The sequence below is a fragment of the Puma concolor genome, chromosome D2, assembly GCF_028749965.1.
Source record: "Puma concolor isolate L17-30 chromosome D2, mPumCon1.1.hap2, whole genome shotgun sequence".
Lineage (NCBI taxonomy): Eukaryota > Metazoa > Chordata > Mammalia > Carnivora > Felidae > Puma > Puma concolor.
In genome coordinates this window covers 50,479,829-50,499,888 of record NC_141677.1, presented here as the reverse complement: position 1 = coordinate 50,499,888, position 20,060 = coordinate 50,479,829, and the positions used below count along the sequence as shown (strand labels likewise).

At 41.9% G+C, this 20,060-nt stretch overlaps 1 long non-coding RNA gene across 1 annotated transcript; it reads left to right on the top strand.

Moving 5' to 3' along the window:
- Positions 1–10,919: 10,919 nt before the first annotated feature.
- LOC147576056 (uncharacterized) lies at positions 10,920–18,944 on the top strand. The gene is made up of 2 exons (XR_015241718.1): positions 10,920–12,730; positions 16,355–18,944. It is a non-coding gene; the product is annotated as an uncharacterized LOC147576056 (long non-coding RNA).
- The last annotated feature ends 1,116 nt before the right edge of the window (positions 18,945–20,060 follow it).

The window sequence follows — 20,060 nt, the reverse complement described above, 5'->3', positions numbered from 1 at the left end:
CACTGAAATTATTCAAATTAGCCAATCTTAAACCTGTTTGCCCTGTCTAACCCTTTCCTTCCAGCAAAAGCCACAATAAAGGTGCTTGCCCTTGAGGAGTTTCCCCGTGCTTTGCCTCATGACCAACCTGGTGCTTCCCCTGAGTGTCCTTGGGTGGCATGTGTTCTCCCTTGAGAGCTGAGTACAGAAAACTATAAAGCTGTTTTCTCTCTGTGTTTCAATGTTTATTTATTTTTGAGAGCGCACAAGCGGGGGAGGGGCAGAGAGAGGGGGAACAGAAGATCCCAAGCGGGTTCTGCGCTGACAGGCTGGCAGGCTGACAGGATGACAGGAAGACAGCAGCAAGCCTGATGCAGGTCTTGAACTCACGAACAGTGAGATCGTGACCTGAGCCAAAGTAGGATGCTCAACTTGACTCAGCCACCCAGGCTCCCCATTTTTCTCTCTTATGATCAGCATCTGACCTCACCCAAGGTAATATGGTGAAAACAATTCCTTCTCAGTGCGGCTTCTATTTCAAAACCATCATGGTTGGATGGGTGGGAGGGAGCCTGAATTGAGGTCACTGCATCAGCCCCACAATCCCCACCCCTCTGGGGGACTAGTGCCTTATTAGGGAGCAGCCTCTCCTACCTCCAGTTCTTCACGGCAGACTTTGCGCTCCCCAAGGGCAAGTGAGAAAGGGGCCAGAGTTGGCCAATGACTCCTGAGCCTCATTGCATGTGGGGCAGAGGTGATAGGACAGAAGCGTGGGCACAGGCCATGGGAGCTCCACTCCCTGTGAGGGCTGAATATATGCTAAGCATTTTCATGATCTATGCTTTTGTCAGAAGTTCTCTCTCTCTCTCTTTTTTTTAATCACTTGAGAGTTATTAAGCAGCAATGGCATCCTGTTAACATGTACATTTTGACTACTTTATGAAAAAAATAAACCCCAAATTTTATCGTACAAAATTGGAACAAATTTCAGATCTTTATCTTCACAATGGAAGTTGTTAATAATGTTGACTTTGAGGGGCACCTGGGTGGCTCAGTTGGTTAAGTGTCCGACTTCAGCTCCAGTCATGATCTATACAATGAACATAAGAGGCGAGCATTGTTCAGACTACTCGTGGTAAGTTTTTACATATAAAACACTTTAATTCTCAACATTTCTAATAGGTTCCAGAATACAAAATAAATATTAGTTTTAGTGTTGTTTTCATTTCCCAGTACACTTATTACTGTCAGAGAGTTTTTACAGTTTTGGCAAAAATTTTTATCACAGAAATAAGAATATTTATAATAATTTATAATAATTTTTCCCCATTGAGCACTAAGATCGCTTTGCATCATTTCAGCTTGCATGGTCACCTTGACAGTCCCACACTACTGTACAAAGTGAGGAACACACAAGCACACTTACACATAGAGCAAAGAATCAGTCTGGCTTAAGAGGAACATCGTTAGAATGGGTCCCAAGCCTTCTGGGTTCTGTGCAATAATTTACTATTTGGGTGACTTTGCAAAAGTCATTTAACTTCCCTGGGCTGAATCTGAACAGTGAAATAAGGGGTCTTACCAGTGACTCTCTTCTGTCCTGGCCAGTCTGACTTCTGTTAATTGACAACCAACAAGTTACTATTGGTAAAGGCCTTCGTATTATCTTCTAAGTGAGAGGGCAACCTGACTCAATTTACAATGCAGTCATGAATATTGAATCTATAAATAAATCTACTGAATTCTGTAAGTACAATGAAAAACGTTTTGGCATTTCCTAAGAATGTGAACTATAAACTCTTCATTTCCTATTGGGACGTTGGCTGAGTCACAAAGTTGGTTTTCATTCATCTTCACCACAGCTGACAGAGAGGCCCCTATTTCCGTGGCTGAGCTCCCGTGAGCATGGCTCTTCTGGGTGCTGAATGTACTCAGACAATTGTGCCCCTTAAATGTGACTTTATGTTTATAAAATCCGAGAGGATGTCAAAAACCTCACTTCTGCTGTATTTTTTAACACTTAACATATTTATAGGAGAGTTCTTCCTAAGGATTAACACATGCGAGTATCTGCTCATTTTATTTATTTTTGTTTAAAGATTTTGTTTTTAAGTAACCTCTACACACAACATGGGGCTTGAACTTACAACCCCGAGATCAAGAGTTGCATGCTCTACCCACTGAGTCAACCAGGTGCCCCATAATGTACATCTTTCTTTCTTTTAAGATTTTATTTTTAAGTAATCTCTCCACCCAACAAGGGGCTTAAATTTACAACCTTGAGATCAATAGTCCCATGCTCTACAGACTGAGTCAGGCAGGCACCACCTCGACTCATTTTAGAGCAGTTCACTTTAAAAAGCAGTTAGTTTCATTTAGTTATCTATTCAATACTACTTGGGCCCTTCCTTCAAGCTGGAGACCATTCCAACTGCCCTGGATACTCAGTAACTAAGCTAAACTTGGCGCCTGCCTTTGATTACTGGTGAGCAACAAAGACATTTAAACCTTGTTAAATAAAACTAAGTATTTTCATTTATTTTTTTTTTCCAACGTTTATTTATTTTTGGGACAGAGAGAGACAGAGCATGAACGGGGGAGGGGCAGAGAGAGAGGGAGACACAGAAACAGAAACAGGCTCCAGGCTCCGAGCCATCAGCCCAGAGCCTGACGCGGGGCTCGAACTCACGGACCGCGAGATCGTGACCTGGCTGAAGTCGGAAGCTTAACCAACTGCGCCACCCAGGCGCCCCTAGGTATTTTCATTTAAAACACACATGAACACCTGCAGAAAAAGTATGTCTAGCCATTAGCAAATACTTACTGAGAACTTGAGCCCTGTGCTTAATGGTATGGAAGACAAAAAGAATTAAATTGTTCTGTCCTTGCATTTAGAGAGCTTATCACCAAGCCAAGGGATTTTCATTCTTTTCTGAAAAGGCACAATGTGTGTCTTATCAGGCTTATCACATATTATGCCCTTTCAGAAAAGAATAAAAATTCTCAGGAGCTACAAGTTAACTAAAAAGACCTTGAAATTGTAAAATGTGATTAGATCACATAGTAATAAAATACAAAAATTACTATAAAAACAACTCTAATCAATCCTTGTCTAAAATATATATTAAGCACTGATAGGAAACTTAAAGTATATTAACAACTGTAAATAAAAGTCAACCACATTTAAGCCCTAGAGAGAAAGTCGAGAGCAAACCTCATATCTCCTTCACCCTTCTTTCTGTCCCTGAGGGGTCAGATCTCTGTGCTATTCACAAATGAGACTTAATACAAGTTGCTCTCAAATCTTATTCGTTGGATCACAGTGATTTCAGTGTTAAATAATCCACTTTGGGATACAATTTTACAGCGTGACAACTGGAGTTAGCAGAAGTCTCTTGCACCTCTCTTTGAGAAATATTAGACCCACAGAGTCAAAGTGGATAGCCAATAATTAGAAGGCTGCCCTGCCCTCTGTATTCAAGTGAGACTCCCTAAAGGAAACCGAAGCTTATTCTGCAGTAATTAGTGTGAGTATTTAACACAGGCAAGACTTAAGTAACAGGTTCTAGCCCTCCAGGCACAGGGGAGAAAGGCGGTGGCTTAGAGCAGCAGAGCCAGCCTTGGAGAAACCCTTTCAAAGTGGCAGTTGAAGATAGTAGCATTTCAGTTCCTCCTTTCTTAGTCTAAAGCTGCACTGTGTGATAAGGGGGGCATTTAGCCACACAAGGCTATTGAGCATGTGAAATGTGGCTAGTGTGATTGACGACATGACTTTTTATTTTAATATTTTAATATTTTTATTTTTTATTTTTAAAAGTAATCTCTACACTCAACATAGGGCTCCAACTCATGACCCCAAGATCAAGAGTCACATGCTCTACTGACTAAGCCAGCCAGATGCCCCTGACTTTTTATTTTAATGTTTATTTTAAGAGAGAAAGAACAGGGGAAGGGCAGAGAGAGAGGGAGACAGAATCCCAGGCAGGCTCCATACTGTCAGCACAGAGCGCCCTTCTAACTTTTTAGCTGTGGTAAAATACACAACATAAAATTGGCCATCTTATGGAGTTCCTGGGTGGCTTAGTTGGCTAAGCGTCTGACTTTGGCTTAGGTCATGATCTCATGGTTCGTGAGCTGAGCCGTGCATTGGGATCTTTGCTCACAGAGCAGAGCCTGCCTAGGATTCTCTCTCTCTCCCTCTCTGCCCCTCCTGTGTATGTGTGCTCTCTCTCTCTAAATAAATACAATAAAAATTTGGCCGTCTTAACCATTTTCTAAGATCTGTGTTGTTAAATACATTTAACGTCGTGCATGGGCGGCTGGGTGGCTCAGTTGGTTGAGCGTCCAGTTTGGCTCAGGTCATGATCTTGCTGTTTGTGAGATCGAACCCCCTGTTGGGCTCTGCACTGGCAGCTCGGAGCCTGCTTGGGATCCTCTCTCTCCCTCTCTCTTTGCCCCTTCTCTGCTCATGCTCTTTCTCTCAAAAATAAAATAAAACTTAAAAAAAATAGTAATAAAGTTGTGCAACCAATCTCCATAACTCTTTTCATCTTGAAAGTCTGGAACTCTACACATATTAAACAATTCCCCCATTTTCTGCCTCCCCACGGCTCCTTGCAACATCACCGCTCTTCTTTCTGGTGCTATAAATCTGAGTACTTTTGATATCTGATGTAAGTGGAATCATGCAGTACTCAACTTGTGATGGCTTATTTCATGTAGCATGATATCCTAAAGTTTCATCCACATAGTAGCATGTCTCAGAATCTCCTTCTCTTTTGAAGTGGGATAATATTCTATTGTATGGATATACCAAATTTTGTTTATTCATTCATCTGTCAATAAATTGGGTTGCTACCACCTTTTGACTATTATAAGTTGATGCTGCTATGAACACTGGGGTACAGATATCTCTTTCAGACCTTGCTTTCAATTATTTTGAGTGTATATCCAGAAATGTAATTGCTGGATCATATGGTTGAGGATTTTCCATACTGCTTTCCATAGTGGCTATACCATTTTGCATTCCTGTTGGCAACCCACAAGAGTTCCAATTTTTTCACATCCTTGCCTTATTTCAAATTTAAATACTGATTTAAAAAATAAATTTAAATACTGATACTCAATTCAGTTAGTGGAAAACTTTTAACTATGTTTGGAACAACATGGATATGCAAATCTACTTTTTTAAATGTAAATTTTTAAAAAATTTTTTATGTTTATTTATTTCTGAGACAGACAGAGCATGAGTGGGGGAGGGGCAAAGAGAGGGGGAGACAGAGTCCGAAGCAGGCTCCAGGCTCCGAGCTGTCAGCACAGAGCCCAACGCGGGGCTGGAACTCACAGACAGCGAGATCATGACCTGAGACAGAGTCAGTCGCTCAACCCACTGAGCCACCCAGGCGTCCCATAAATGTAAATTTTACCAATAAAAATTTAACATCCGTATTGACATGTGCTGTAAGTGGAAAAAACACATCAGGTTTCAAAGGTCTAATCCAGTAAAAAATCATATGAAATGTCTCATTGATAATTTTATATATTGACTGCATATATAATATTTTAGATATACTGAAACAAATAAAAACATTAATATTAATTTTACCTGAGGGGCACCTGGGTGGCTCAGTTGGCTAAGTATCCGACTCTTGATTTTGGCTCAGTTCATATCTCACAGTTTGTGAGTTCGAGTCCCACATCAGCCTCTGCGATGACAGTGTGGAGCCTGCCTGGGATTCTCTCTCTTAAAATAAATAAACATTAAAAAATTAATTTTGCTTGTTTCTTCTTACTTTTGTAAATGCGCCTCCTAGAAAAATTTTAAATTACATATGTGGCTCACATTATACTTCTATTGGACAGTACTGCTATACTGGGAGCCTCCACTCCTACAGCATAATGAAAATCGCCAGATTCCAGAAGATAAACTTATCTCTGAGCCCCAGTCGTTTTAATATTTACATCTTCTGCTCTTAATATTTATATCTATCTTTCTTTTACTATGGGAGGATTCCCTGAATGAAAACTTCTAGCCACCTTTACAGCGAAAAGCTGGGCTGTTCTACCTAGTTCCCCAGTGACTATCTGGTTTCCATGTTTTGTTAGTGTATTACAGTCTTATGCCTTCTATTACAGTGTCAATTAACTCCTGTCCCTGGGGTGAAGGCTGGGGGCCACATGATAAACTAATGTGGATAAACACAGGAGATAGGCTAATGTGTTTTGAGTAAAAGAGGCAGTTTCCTTCTTCTTTAATTTGAAAATGCCTTGACACAACTTCTCCCATACCTTTGTGGTTCTTACCACTTACAGCTTCCATTCAGGAAGCAGTCAGGAATGCTGGAATGACTTATTTCCATGTAACAACAAAGTAGTGGGGCAGTACCTGGACCAGGTACGGTCACTTGAAGTGACTGATGGCTACACGCCAGAGGGGTGTGTGGGGACCCAGGAAGGAACTCTGAAATGTTGGGTAGGGAAGAACCAAAAGCTGGAATTGAGGCAAAAGAGTTGTTGAATGTATTTTTGTCCCTCATACCTAGATCACTCAAGTTATAATAACTATCACCAGCGCTCTGAGTGCAAAAATAAAACTTTTCCTGGAGGATAATTGTTCATACTTTTTTTTAAATAAAATTTTTATTACGGGATTACTTTATTTTTCAAAGATAGAGTTTGGTTATTTAAAGCTTATTTATTTATTTTGAGAGAGGGAGACAGAGTGAGAATGAATAAACATGCAAGCGGGAGACGGGCAGAGAGAGCAAGAGGGAGAATCCCAAGCAGGCTCAGCACTGTCAGCGCAGAGCCCAACGTCAGACTCGAACTCACAATCTGTGAAGATCATGACCTGAGCCGAAATCCAGAGTAGGACACTTAGCTGACTGAGCCACCCAGGCACCCCTGGGATAATTTTAAATCTACAGAAAAGGTGCAAAGATAGTATAGGGAATTCCTGCATACCCTTTACTATTTCTCTTATATTTAATGTCTGATATAACCATGGCACCTTTGTCAAAACTAAGAAATTCACATTGGTAGAATACTCTTAATCTATAGACTTTAATTTGGTTTTACCATTGATGTCTTTCTATGATTCTAGAACCCAACACACAAGCCACATTGCATTTCACATGCAAGCTTTTTATATACAAAGACCTTGCCCCATTTTACCATTCACCTTAATGTTTTGATTTCTCATTATAGCCTGTAAGGTTTTATTTTTTGTGTATGCTTACATATAATTCTTTTTTTTTTAATTTTTTTCATTTTTGAAACGTTTATTCATTTTTGAGAGACAGAGTGCAAGCAGGGGAGGGGCAGAGAGAAAGGGAGACACAGAATCTGAGGCAGGTTCGAGGCTCTGGACTCTAAGCACAGAGCCTGACGCAGGGCTCAAATCCACGAATTATGAGATCATGACCTAAGTCGAAGTCGGACGCTCAACCGACTGAGCCACTCAGGCGCCCCTGCTTACGTGTAATTCTGAAATAGGAGTTTATTCATATTGGTGATGCCCACCAAGGACTACGCATAGTTATGATCAAACAATGAAGGATTAAAACAAAAGAAAACAAAACAGGGGCACCTGGGTGGCTCAGTCGTTTAAGCCTGAACTTTGGCTCAGGTCATGTTCTCATGATTCCTGAGTTCGAGCCCCAAGTCCGGCTCTGTGCTAACAGCTCAAAGCCTGGAGCCTGCTTCAGATTCCGTGTCTCCTTCTCTCTCTCTGCCCCTCCCCCACTCACACTCTGTCTCTCAAAAATAAACATTGAAAAAAAATCTTTTTTAAAGATGGAAAGCAAAAGAAGACTGCTTGGCAGCTTTTGCTACAGAAATATGACAACTTTTGGCCCCCCATACTGCTAATTACGACTGTGTACAAATTCAGTCTGTCTTGAGAGCAAACTGGTGGCCTGGTTGTAGGAGGAACTCAAATGACATTGAACTGGCGCTTTTCTCCAGCAATGAAGATCTTAGCGATGACATCCTCTACCCCAGCACTTTGTCTCTGAGAACCGGGCCAGAAGCCAAAGCCCTGTTCTCCAGAGGAACCTAGAGCCAGGTGAAGCTACCTGACAGTGCGGAGTAGGAACCCAAAAGCTGGGAGCACAGCCTGCGCCCACTCCTCATGCTCTGCCCTCTGAGCAGCCATTATGTCTCTGGTGTTCCTGGTTCCCTCTTTCTCCCTCGGCAGGAAACGACTCCATATCTCCTCACACGGTGGTCTTCTAGCTAGACGTCTTTGGGGCCCGCCCTTTGAAGTGCTTCTCAGTGGGCAGCCTCAGCGACTCAGGAATGTTCTGCGGCGCCACTCCCCTACCTCACTGTCCGCACCCACAGGCCCTGGCTCCGCCCACGCTTGGCAGACCAATCCCCGCTCCGTTTCAGGCGCGTCACAATGGCGCCCTCGCGGCCCCGCCCCCGGAGCCAGCCACTGAGGGCCTGCCCCGCCGCGCTATGTCCTTCCCGCTCCATCTTCCTGGGGAAGAAGGTGGGGTTTGGCGAGAATATGGAAGCGGAGCGGGGGCGCGGGCTCCCGGGGCTGGTGCTTCCGGGTGCTGGGGTGCAGGGTCGAGCGGAGACCCGGCAAGCCCAGAACAGCGGGGCTGCCGGAAGCGCTGCGTGTGCCCGAAGGGCGGGGCGGGGGGGGGGTACCGCGCGCCAGACCCCACCCTTCGGAGGCCCCGCCAGGGGAGCAATGCCAGGGGTTTCCATGGTGATAATAAACAAGCTCCAACCGCCTTAGCTACAAATGCCTAGTCCCCAGTGTTCCATCCTCCCCTGGGTGCTCAGAGGGACAACCAAGGTGCGGAATGTGAAGAAGAGCGAGAGCGTGGAGACTCGGAGTCCGATGTGAGGGGCGGGACGGGCGGCGGGTCCGAGGCTGAGGGTCGTACAACTGGGACCTGCAGAGAATTGGGCCCTCTGAGGGTGGGGACAATGGGACTGGGATTTGGAGTGTGTGTGTGGGGGGGGAGGGGGGTCGTTGTAGAGCGAGCCAAGGTTCTTGGCTCCAGTGGGGGAATCGCTATTCTGTCTGGGGAGATGGAGACAGGAGGATCCAGAGGGACCAAGTGTGAGGAATCCCTTCCTTAGGGCAGGGGTGTCAGGGAGGAGCAGAGAAAGGAGACACAGAATCTGAAGCAGGCTCCAGATTTTGAGCTGTCAGCACAGAGCCCTGTGAGGGGCTCAAACTCAAGAACCTCAGGATCATGACCTGAGCTGGAGTTGGAAGCTTAACCGACTGAGCCACCCAGGTGCCCTATGATATTCCATTTAATAAGCAGGCAACAACTTATTTCTTCACTATTCTGTTAAAGGACATATAAGTTATTTCCATTTTGGGATATGATAAACAATGGTACTTTGAACCAGCATGTCTTCTGGAGCACATGTGCCAGATTTACTTTAGATTATACCTGCAGTGGAATTCCTGGGTTATAGGGTTTGCCCACATTCAACTTCATCACATAAAGATACTATCATTTTATTTTATTTTATTTTTTTTAGTTTGTTTATTTTTGAGAGAGAGTGTGTGTGTACGCAGGGAGGAGCAGAGAGGGAGGGAGAGAGAGAATCCCAAGCAGGCTCCATGCTATAAACACAGATCTGGACTCGGGGCTCAATCTCACGACCCTGAGATCATGACCTGGGCTGAAATCAAGAGCCGGTCGGTCGCTTAATGACTGAGCCAGTCAGGCACCCCCATAAAGATACTTTCTAAAATAGTCGTACCAATTTACCTCCCTAGCCCCAGTGGGATTGCTAGATTATAAAGTATTTAACTTTATAAGCAATTACTAAACTTTTCCAGTGTGTGTACCATTTTGCATTCCCATTAGCAATGCATGAGAGTTCCAGTTGCTTTACATCTTCACTAGTACTTGATATTGTCATTTTAGAAACTTAAAATATTTGTTCTAGCCATTCTAATGGGCTATATGGCCATATTTTATCATGGCTTTAATTTGCATTTCACTAATGGCTAATGATTATCTTTTCATGAACTTACTTGTCATCCCCATATCCCTTTGTAAGTATCTGAATAAGTGTTTTTCCCATTTTTAAAAATTGGGTTGTTTCCTTCCTGTTGAGATCTGACAGTTCCTTATATTTTCTAAATACAGGTCCAGATGAGTGATTTACAAAATTTTCTTCCAGAGGCCCCTGGGTGGATCAGTTGGTTAAGCAACCGACTCTTGATTTCAGCTCAGGTCTTGATTTCAGGGTTGTGAGTTCAAGCCCCATGTTGGGCTCTGTGCTGGGCATGAAGCCTAATTAAAAAAAAAAAAAAATTCTTCCAGTTTATAGTTCATCTTCTCTTAATATTGTATGGGGTGCCTGAGTGGCTGTTGGTTAAGTGTCCAACTCTTGATTTCAGCTCAGGTTATGAACTCATGATTTGTGGGTTTGAGTCCCACATTGGGCTCTGTGCTGACAGTGTGGAGCCTGATGGGGATTTTCTGTCACCCTCTCTCTCTGCTCCTCCCCCACAGTATTGCAGAGCAGAAAAGTTGTTTTTTTTTTTTTTTAATGTTTATTTATTTTTGAAAGAGAGAGAGACATAGTGCGACTGGGGAAGGGGCAGAGAGAGGGAGACACAGAATCCAAAGCAGGCTCCACATGGGGCTCGAACCCACAAACTGCGAGATCATGACCTAAGCAGAAGTAGTTGTTTAACCAACTGAGCCACCCAGGCGCCCCCAGAGCAAAAAAATTTTTTAATTTTGATGAAGTCAAGTCTGTCAACTTTTTCTTTTATGGATCTTGCTTTTGGTATTATATCTATTTGCATAACACTAGGTCTTGATTTTTTCACCTATATTTTCTTTTACAAGTTTTATACCTTTACATTTTACATTTAAGTTTCATTCTGAGTTTTTTGTTTTTGTTTTTAATGAGGTGTGAGATTTAGTTCAAGGTTCTCTCTGTTTTTTTTTTTTTTTTAATTAAAAACCACTTTTTAAAATTTTAAGTAAACTGTACCCTACACGTGGGGCTCAAACTCAGGACCCCAAGATCAAAAGTCGCTTGCTCTACTGACTGAGTCAGCTGGTCACCCCATCTTTTTTTTTTCTTTATAGATATGGGTATGCAGAAAAATGGCTATACAATCGTTCTAGCACCATTGTTGAAAAGACTACTTTCTCTACTGAATTGCCTTTGCTCCATTGTAAGAAATCAAATGGCCCTGTCTGTGTGGGTCTAGATCTGGACTCTTTTCTCTGTTCTGCTGATTTATAGGAGCCACCCCCCCCTTTTAAATGTTAATTTGTTTGTTTATGTATTTAGAGACTGCACATGAGCAGGGGGAGGGACAGAAAGAGAGGAGAGAGAGAATCCTGAACAGGACCCATGCTATCAGGCTATCAGTGGGGAGCCCAACTCAGACTGATCCCAAGGTTTGCGAGATCATGACCTGAGCCGAAATCAAGAGTCAGATGCTTGGCTGACTGAGCCACCCAGGCTCTCCTCATATACATTTTAGAACAGTTTATATTTTATAAAAAATATTGCTGGGATTTTGATAGGAAATATGTTAAACCTATATATCATTTTGGGAGAGAATTGACATCTGTCTTTGCTATGTTGAGTCTTCCAATCTCTGAGCATAGTACGTCTGTTCATTTACTTAGATCTTAGATTTCTTTCATAAGTTTTTTGTAGTTTTTAGCATACCAGTCCTCCATATGTTTTGTTATGTTTGTTAAATACCTAAGTAATTTTGATTTTGCTGAGCTATCATAAATGGTATTGTTATTTAAAACAATTTTTGTTAATTTGAGAGAGAGAGTGTGAGCAGGGGAGAGGGGTAGAGGGACAGAGAGAGAGAGAATCCTAAGCAGAGCATGGAGCCCTATGGGGGGTTCGGTCTCACCACCCTGGGATCATGGCTGGAGCTGAAATTGAGAGTCGGCTGCTCAACTGACTGAGCCACCCAGGTGTCCCAATAGTATTATATTTTTTAATTAGATTTCCACATATTTTATTGCTAGTATAAAAAATACAATTCATTTTTTTAAATGCACTGCATTCTTTAAAAAAAAAATTAGTGTTTATTCGTTTTTGAGAGACAGAGTGCAAGCAGGGGAGGGGCAGAGAGAGGGAGACACAAAATCTAAAGCAGGCTCCAGGCTCTGGGGTGTCAGCACAGGGTCCAACACTGGGCTCGAACCTGCGCACTGTGAAACCATGACCTGAGCCGAAGTCAGACACTCAACTGAATGAGCCACCCAGCTGCCCCCGAGATAGCTAGTTTTATAGGAAAACTCCACTGACTGAAGTCTAAGCTTATACAATGAGCAGCTGTTATTACAGAAGTGGAAGCTGTGTAACAGATTTGCACCATGAACTTGTGAAATCAGTATTTTTTAAAAATTGCCTTTTTAATATTTTGTAATGCCTCAAAATGTCTCTTGCATTTTGAGCTTATTTCAATTTATATTGTAGTAGTGTAACTCAGCAATTATATATGCATATTAAAATGATTATGTGAAATAAAACTTTTATGCCATGATGCTCTAAACACAGTCAAGAGACATGCTTTTGAAAAATTCAATTATAGCTATTAGAATCATAATTTTTTAAGATTTTGATTTTTTTCATTCTAATATATATATTTTAAGTTTTATTTTTATTTAAGTAATCTCTATACCCAACGAGGGGCTTAAACTCATGACCCCAAGATCAAGAGTCGCATGCCCTTCTAGCTGAGACAGCCAGGTGCCCCCTAATCTTTTCTTCTAAGGTAAGTTAAGGTTTTATAACATTAAATTTGAAAATTGAAACATAATATTCATACTGTAGGGTTTTGGTCTTTGTGATTATAGGAAATTGTGAAGCCTCAATTTAAAACTTTCTTTTTACTGTTAGTTTATTTTAGGTGTGTTTTGCTGAGTGAAACACTTAACTTAAAATTTCTATTACCAAATTAAAATAAATGATTTTTCACAGAAAGGTTCATAGGACTCAGGATATAGTCGTACTTGTGGCTAAGATATATTTACATTATGAGGATGCAAAACAGAATGAGCAAAAGTTCATGGGGTGATGTCTGGAAGAAACCAGGCCTGAGCTTCCCAGAGTCCTCTTAGTGGAGTCACACAGGATGCTCTGAATTCTCCCAGCAACAAGTTGTGTGAAGTGTTATGAGGGAAGCTCACCAGAGCTAGGAATTCGGGATCTTTCTCAGAAGTCAATCACGGAGGCACAAAGTACCAGTGTTACTCGGGGCAGTCACTGAAATCCCAGACGTCCAGAAGGAAAGCAGGTGTTCAGCATACACGTTTGTTTAGGTGCAGTGAGCTACTCTTACCATTTAGGGAAAGTTTTTTATAAGTGTAGGCAGCCATTTACCAGGCATGTTCTCAGATACCAGCCAAGGGCTGGCCTTGCAAGCAGGCCTTGATAAAGTTAGCAGGCTCAGGCCTGCTGTGTTAACTCTTTGGCATGAAATATAAATGGCATAAACAAACCAATTAAACAACAGCAATTGTTGGAATGGCTTTAAAAAAGACTCGGTATCTACAAGAAAATCTGTATAGGTAGTTTTAGATAAAGGGATAGGAAAAGATATAACATGGAACAGTAAACAAAAATCTGAAGTGACTGTATTAATATCAGACAAAGTAGACTTCTGAACAATGAAAATTACCAGTGATAAAGAGAAACAGTATATAATGAAAAAAGAACTGAATAGCCAAAACTATTTTAAGTGAGCTCTATGCCCAGCGTGGGGCTCAAACTGATGACCCGGAGATCAAGGGTCACACACCCCACCAACTGAGCCAGCCAGGGGCCTCACCAAAACTTTTGTTTTTAATGTTTATTTACTTGTTTTGAGAGAGAGAGAGAGAGAGAGAGGATGAGCAGGGGAAAGGCAGGGAGAATCCCAAGCAGGCTCTGTGCTGTCAGTGCAGAGCCAGACCTGGAGCTCGATCTCAGGAATTATGAGATATGACCTCAACTGAGATTAAGTCAGATGCTTAACTGACTGAGCAACCCAGGCACCCCCTTGCCAAAACTGTTTTGAAAAAGAAGAGTAAAGTTGGAGGAATCATACTACCTAATTTTAAGGGTTCCTATAAAGCTATAAGAATTAAGATAGCACGGTATTAGTGAAGGGATAGATTAGTGGAACAAAATAGAGCCCAGAAATTGACACAAATATGGCCAACTGATTTTTGACAAAGTTTCAGAAATTCAGTGGAAAATGGATAGTCTTTAATAATTCAGTGAATTAATTCAGTGAATTAATTAATAATTAATTAATAATTAATACTTCAGTGCCGAATGATTGGATATCCATATATGGATAAAATAAACCCTAATTGAAACTTCACGCCTTATATTTTAACTCAGATCACAGATCCAAATATAAAACTATAAAATGATTTATAGTTTAACCTCCTTAGGGACCCTGTTGAAGTAACAGCAATTAAAATATATTCTATGAGTACCTCCCTTATGGTCTGTGTAATAGTAATATCACCACTATTGTTTTATAAATGAGGAAACAGAAGCAAATGGAGTATCAGTAACTTAAGGGTACCCAACTCGTAGATGTGTTTTGTAGTAATGTTTTATGAGGGATTTGTGTGACAAGTGAAGATGGTGGAGAAACAGGTAGGAAGCAATGGCTTAAAAGACTCTCAAGAAGAGAGTCTCTGGACATTGGAAACTTGTTGCTTTTCCTGCCGATTCTGTTAATAAATCGTACAACTGCGCATCTGTATGGTGTTACCTATTCTGTTCCTTGGCCTTACTGCCTCAAAGGAAACACCATGATCCATGGGCTGGAAAGGTGAAGCGGTTCACCCTCTGCTGGCCTGTGTCAGCTGTCCTGGGATTGGACCCAGCTAGACTGTCCAGTGCTCAGATGCACCCCCACCCCGACCCATGTCCTTGCCTTACCCCGTTTACCAAGTTCTATTTTGTATCTCTCCACACCGTTTTGAGTTTGTCCTTATAAATGTCATGCTCTTCTCAGCAAATACCTTGATGCTTCTATATTTATTACAATACGACTAGAATTTAGTCACGTTTTATCAGATTACTGGGGAATAGGAAAGTTTTCGGGTAATTAAATAGTTCAAATATCTTGCTAGTATTTCAGTAGTTTTTTTTTTTTTTTCTTAGTTTGGTTTTCAATTTGTTTTTAAATATTTTATTTTCTTTTAAGTAATCTTTACACCCAACATGGGGCTCAGACTCACCACCCCAAGATTAAGAGTTGGACGCCCTACTGACTGAGCCAGCCAGGCACCCCTCATTTGTTTTTAAAACTTAATTCTTGGGGCGCCTGGGTGGCGCAGTCGGTTAAGCGTCCGACTTTAGCCAGGTCACGATCTCACGGTCCGTGAGTTCGAGCCCCGCGTCAGGCTCTGGGCTGATGGCTCGGAGCCTGGAGCCTGTTTCCGATTCTGTGTCTCCCTCTCTCTCTGCCCCTCCCCTGTTCATGCTCTGTCTCTGTCTGTCCCATAAATAAATAAAAACGTTGAAAAAAAAAACTTAATTCTTTTTTAATAGATAATCTACTTTTGTTTCTTGAATTATTGCATTGATAAAAATTTGTGGACAATATCAGCAATAGTGATAGTAAGTAGCCTTGATTGGTTACCAGATTTAATTGGAGTTCTTTTGGTGTTCCATCATTAGCTAAAATGTTGCAGGGGGCTATCAAAAACCTTTAGTTCTGTTACAAGATTGTATTCTCTCCATGCTCCTTTTCTAAAATCACCTTCAGAGTCTCATGGCATCTTATCTATATTCCAGTCACAAGATCCCTCTTTTGGTTATTACTTTTTTTAACGTTTGTTTATTTTGAGAGAGACAGCGCGAACGAGCAGGGAAGGGGCAGAGAGAGAGGGAGAATCTGAAGCAGGCTCCAGGCTCTGAGCTGTCAGCGCAGAGCCCCATGTGGGGCTCGAACCCACGAACTGCGAGATCATGACCTGAGCTGAAGTCAGAGGCTTAACTGCCTAAGCCGCCCAGGCACCACCCCAGCCCTCTTTTGGTTATTAATAAAATCCAGGATGGGGCATTTGGGTGGCTCCGTCAGTGAAGTGTCCAACTCTTGATCTTGGCTCAGGTCATGATTTCGGTTCATGAGCCTGCTTGGGATTCTGTCTCTCCCTCTCTCTGCCCCTTCCCTGCTTGTACTCTCTCTCTCTCTCAAAATAAATATATAAACTGAAAAAAAAAAATAAAGTAAAATCCAGGGAGGTGATTTACCATCTCAGTCACTCCTCTGAGACTTTCTGCCTCCTGACATGATCATGATCTGTGGCAAGGAGACAGGCTACTTATCTTTCCAAGGCTGCTGTACAAATTGCCATAGCCCTGGTGGGTTAAGACGAAAATTCTCTCACAGGTCTAGAGGCCAGAAGTCTGACATCAAGCTGTTGGCAGAATTGGCTCCTTCCGGAAGTTCTGAAAAGGGGCCCATCCCAGTCCTCTGTCCTTCTGGTGGCTGCTGGCAATCCTTGGTATTCCTCGGCTCGTGACTGCCCTACAGTCTCTGCCACCATCTTCACATGGCCTTTTCTCCCTGTCTCTCTGTGTGTATGTCTTCTGTGTGTCTCTGGATGTCTGTAAGCTCTTCTGTATGTCATAAGCTCTCTGTGTGTCTTCTCCTTTCCTGTGTCTTATAAGGACACCTGTCGTTGGATTTAGGGCCCATCTTAAGCCAGGATGATCTCATCTTGAGATCCTTTAATTATGCCTACAAAAACCCTTATTCCAAATGAGGTCACCTTCACAGGTTCCAGGGATTAGTTAGGACTTGGGCATATCTTCTTGGGAGGCCGCTATTTAACTCATTATACTACCAATGTGTTTACTAAATATAATAACTTGCCCAAGCCCCGGTTTTGGCCAGGAATGGTGCCAGGCCTTTCTAGCTTTCTGGAGCTAGAAAGATGACTAAGGAATACCTTTTTAAATATCACAGAGTATAATTCCAAGAAAAGATATAAAAACTCTCAGGCCCTTATAATGAGATGTAAGTATAATGAAGAGATAAATACAAATCCTGTGGAAACACAAATTAGGAAACTCACAAAGGTACTCCTTAAAAAGATCGCGTCTGCCTAAAACTGCCCTATCTGATATGAAGCCACATGTAGCTGTTGAGCACTTGAAATGTGACTACTGTGACGAAAGAATGGAACTTTTCCTTTTCCTTTCTTTCTTCTTTTTTTATCTTTTTAAGTAATGTCCATCCTGGGTGTGTCACTCCCCAATGCAAGGTTTGAACTCACAAGCCTGAGACCAAAACCTGAGCTGAGGTCAAAAGTCAGACGCTTAACTGACTGAGCCGCCCTGGTGCCCTTCCTTTCAATTTTAATGTAAGTTTAAACACAGATATTTGATTCAGTTACTGGAAAGCTTTTAAGTGGGCCTGGAATAACTTGGTATATAAATATTTTTTCAATAGTAAATTTTATGAAATCTAAATATAGATCAAGCATTTTTTTTTTTAAGTTATTTATTTTGAGAGAGAGAGCAGGGGAGAGGCACAGAGAGAGGGAGAGAGAGAGAGAATCCTAAGCAGGCCTCACACCAGCAGCACTGAGCTCGAAGTGGGGCTTGAATCCACGAATTGTGAGATCATGACCTCAGCCAAAACCAAGAGTGGAACCCTTAATCAATGTGCCACCCAGGTGCCCCTCAAGTATTTCTTGTATGTATGTATGTATGTATGTATGTATGTATGTATGTATGTATTTTGCCCCTGAAGTCTTTCTGATGAAAATTTAGCATCTGAATTCAGATGCTCTTAAGTGTCATATACACAGCAGATATTGAAGACCCAGAACCAAAAAAAAAGCTTCATTGTATTGTGTCCATTTCCTCATCTATGATACCTGCTTGACAACACCTTCCCTGTGATGATCCTACCAGCAATCTATCTGGAGGAGAATTGTCAAATTTTCAATTTTACATCCTTTTATTATCGGAGCGTTTACGATGCCTACTAACGAATGGTAGGATGGAAGGGGAGTAGAGTACTAGAGAAGAATTCCTGGGTCACGGAGTAAAAACTGGACGAGTTCTCTGAGGAGCAGGACAGCAGTGTGCTAAGAACAAGGGACTACGGGGGCACTACAGGATCTACTTCTCAACCCCACCGTCTGATCTCTTCTTCCTACTTCACCTTCCTCCAGCCCCTCTGGCTTCCTTGCTGTCTCCAGATCACACCAGTCATGCTTACAATGATCTGATCGCAGATGCCAACACGCTTCACTTCCCTGCCTCCTTCAGAGTTCTACTCAAATGCGACTTCATCACATGGGCTTTCCTCTGAGTCCTTCGTAAAAGGCTCCGCCACTCACCACACATCAGTCTTCATCCCTCTGCTTTATTTTGCGTCACTACCACACGGCATATTTATTGTTGATTTTCTGTCCATTAAAATGGAAGCTCTATGAGAGCAGAAACTTTGTCTTGTTTATTGCTTCATCCCCAGAAGCTACAGTGTTTGGATGTAAATGAGTGAATAGATTGGGCCAGGAGCAGAGTAACTGGGTTCCAATCCTTTCTCACCGTGATAACATGGACACGTCTGTCAATCATTCTTGCATTTCGGTTTTCTCATTCGCAAGTAAGGGATGATTACTTTTCTCTTGGCCTAGATGAGGATTAATGGAAGAAGGGGCGACTATTGTTTATAAGCATCTTCTACTGGGCATGCATTGCTGCAATTGATTTGCATATATTGTTTTTAACCCCAGGTCAGCCTGATAAAATGGATATTAGTGTTCCCATTTTACAGATTAAGAAACTGAGACTCAAAGAGTTAGTGGCTTGTGAAATCCAAAGTAAAGAAAGTATGTGAAATAAATATTAGAAGTATGACACTGCAATAAAAAATGTGAAGTATCTTGGTAATTTTTATATTGGGTATATATTGGAATAATATTTTGAATATTTAAAAAATAAAATCTGTTATTAAAGTTAATTTCACCTGTTTCTTTTTTTAAAATGGGTTTTATTTATTTAAGTAATCTCTACCCCCTACATGGGGCTCGAGCTCATGACCCCGAGATCAAGAGTCTCACGTTCCTCTGACTGAGCCAGCTAGGTGCCCCAAATTTCAACTGTTTATTGTTACATTTTTAACATGGCCCCTACAAAATTTAAAGTTACATATATGGTTCACATTATATTTCTATTGGATAGCACTGCCAGGTCATTTTAGACCATTTCACCATTTTAGGTGAAAGGGAATCAGATCAGGGAAGAAAAAAATATTTCACAGAAGAGAAAGAGGTATTCTTGATTATGATAATTAGTTTACTGAATAAATGTATAGATTTAGTTTTACCCTGATGTCCTATTCTTTTTTTTTTTTTTTAATTTTTTTTTTTTTTTAATGTTTATCTTTGAGAGAGAAGGAGAGACAGAGCATGAGCCGGGGAGGGGTAGAGAGAGAGGGAGACACAGAATCCGAAGCAGGCTCCGGGCTCTGAGCGAGCGGTCAGCATGGAGCCTGACGCAGGGCTCAAACTCACGAACCACAAGATCATGACGTGAACTGAAGTCGGTTGCTCAACCAACTGAGCCACCCAGGTGCTCCGCCAATGTCCTATTCTTGTTAGAACCCCCTCCCTCACCTTTAAAAAATAACCAGGAGTGTGAAAGGGTAAGAAGGAAGAATATTTACATACAGTCTCATTGGTAATCTCCACCTTCGGGCATGGAGAACAATCAGAACCTGATCATGTCTGAGACTTTGTCATTTCTAGATGTCCCTCACCCAGTGGTGTCTCCCTTCCCTACTTGTCCAGCTTAATGTTGATTCTCAATCATTATTAGTCCCTCCTTTCTTGCTTTACCATTTGGTCAAACCCCGTACCTGGCTAACTTTGCCTATCATGTACCTCCACTCATGTAGCTGGACCTGGGTGATCATTCTGTCATTCAGATCACTTCAGATTCAGAAACAACTAATCTTCCTGATTTCTTCATGTGTTCAGCAACCGTACCATGTGACTATAGTCTAGTTTATCTTCCATCCTTCCAGGGGGCGCCTGGGGGCTCAGTCAGCTAAATGTCTGACTCTTGATTTTGGCTCA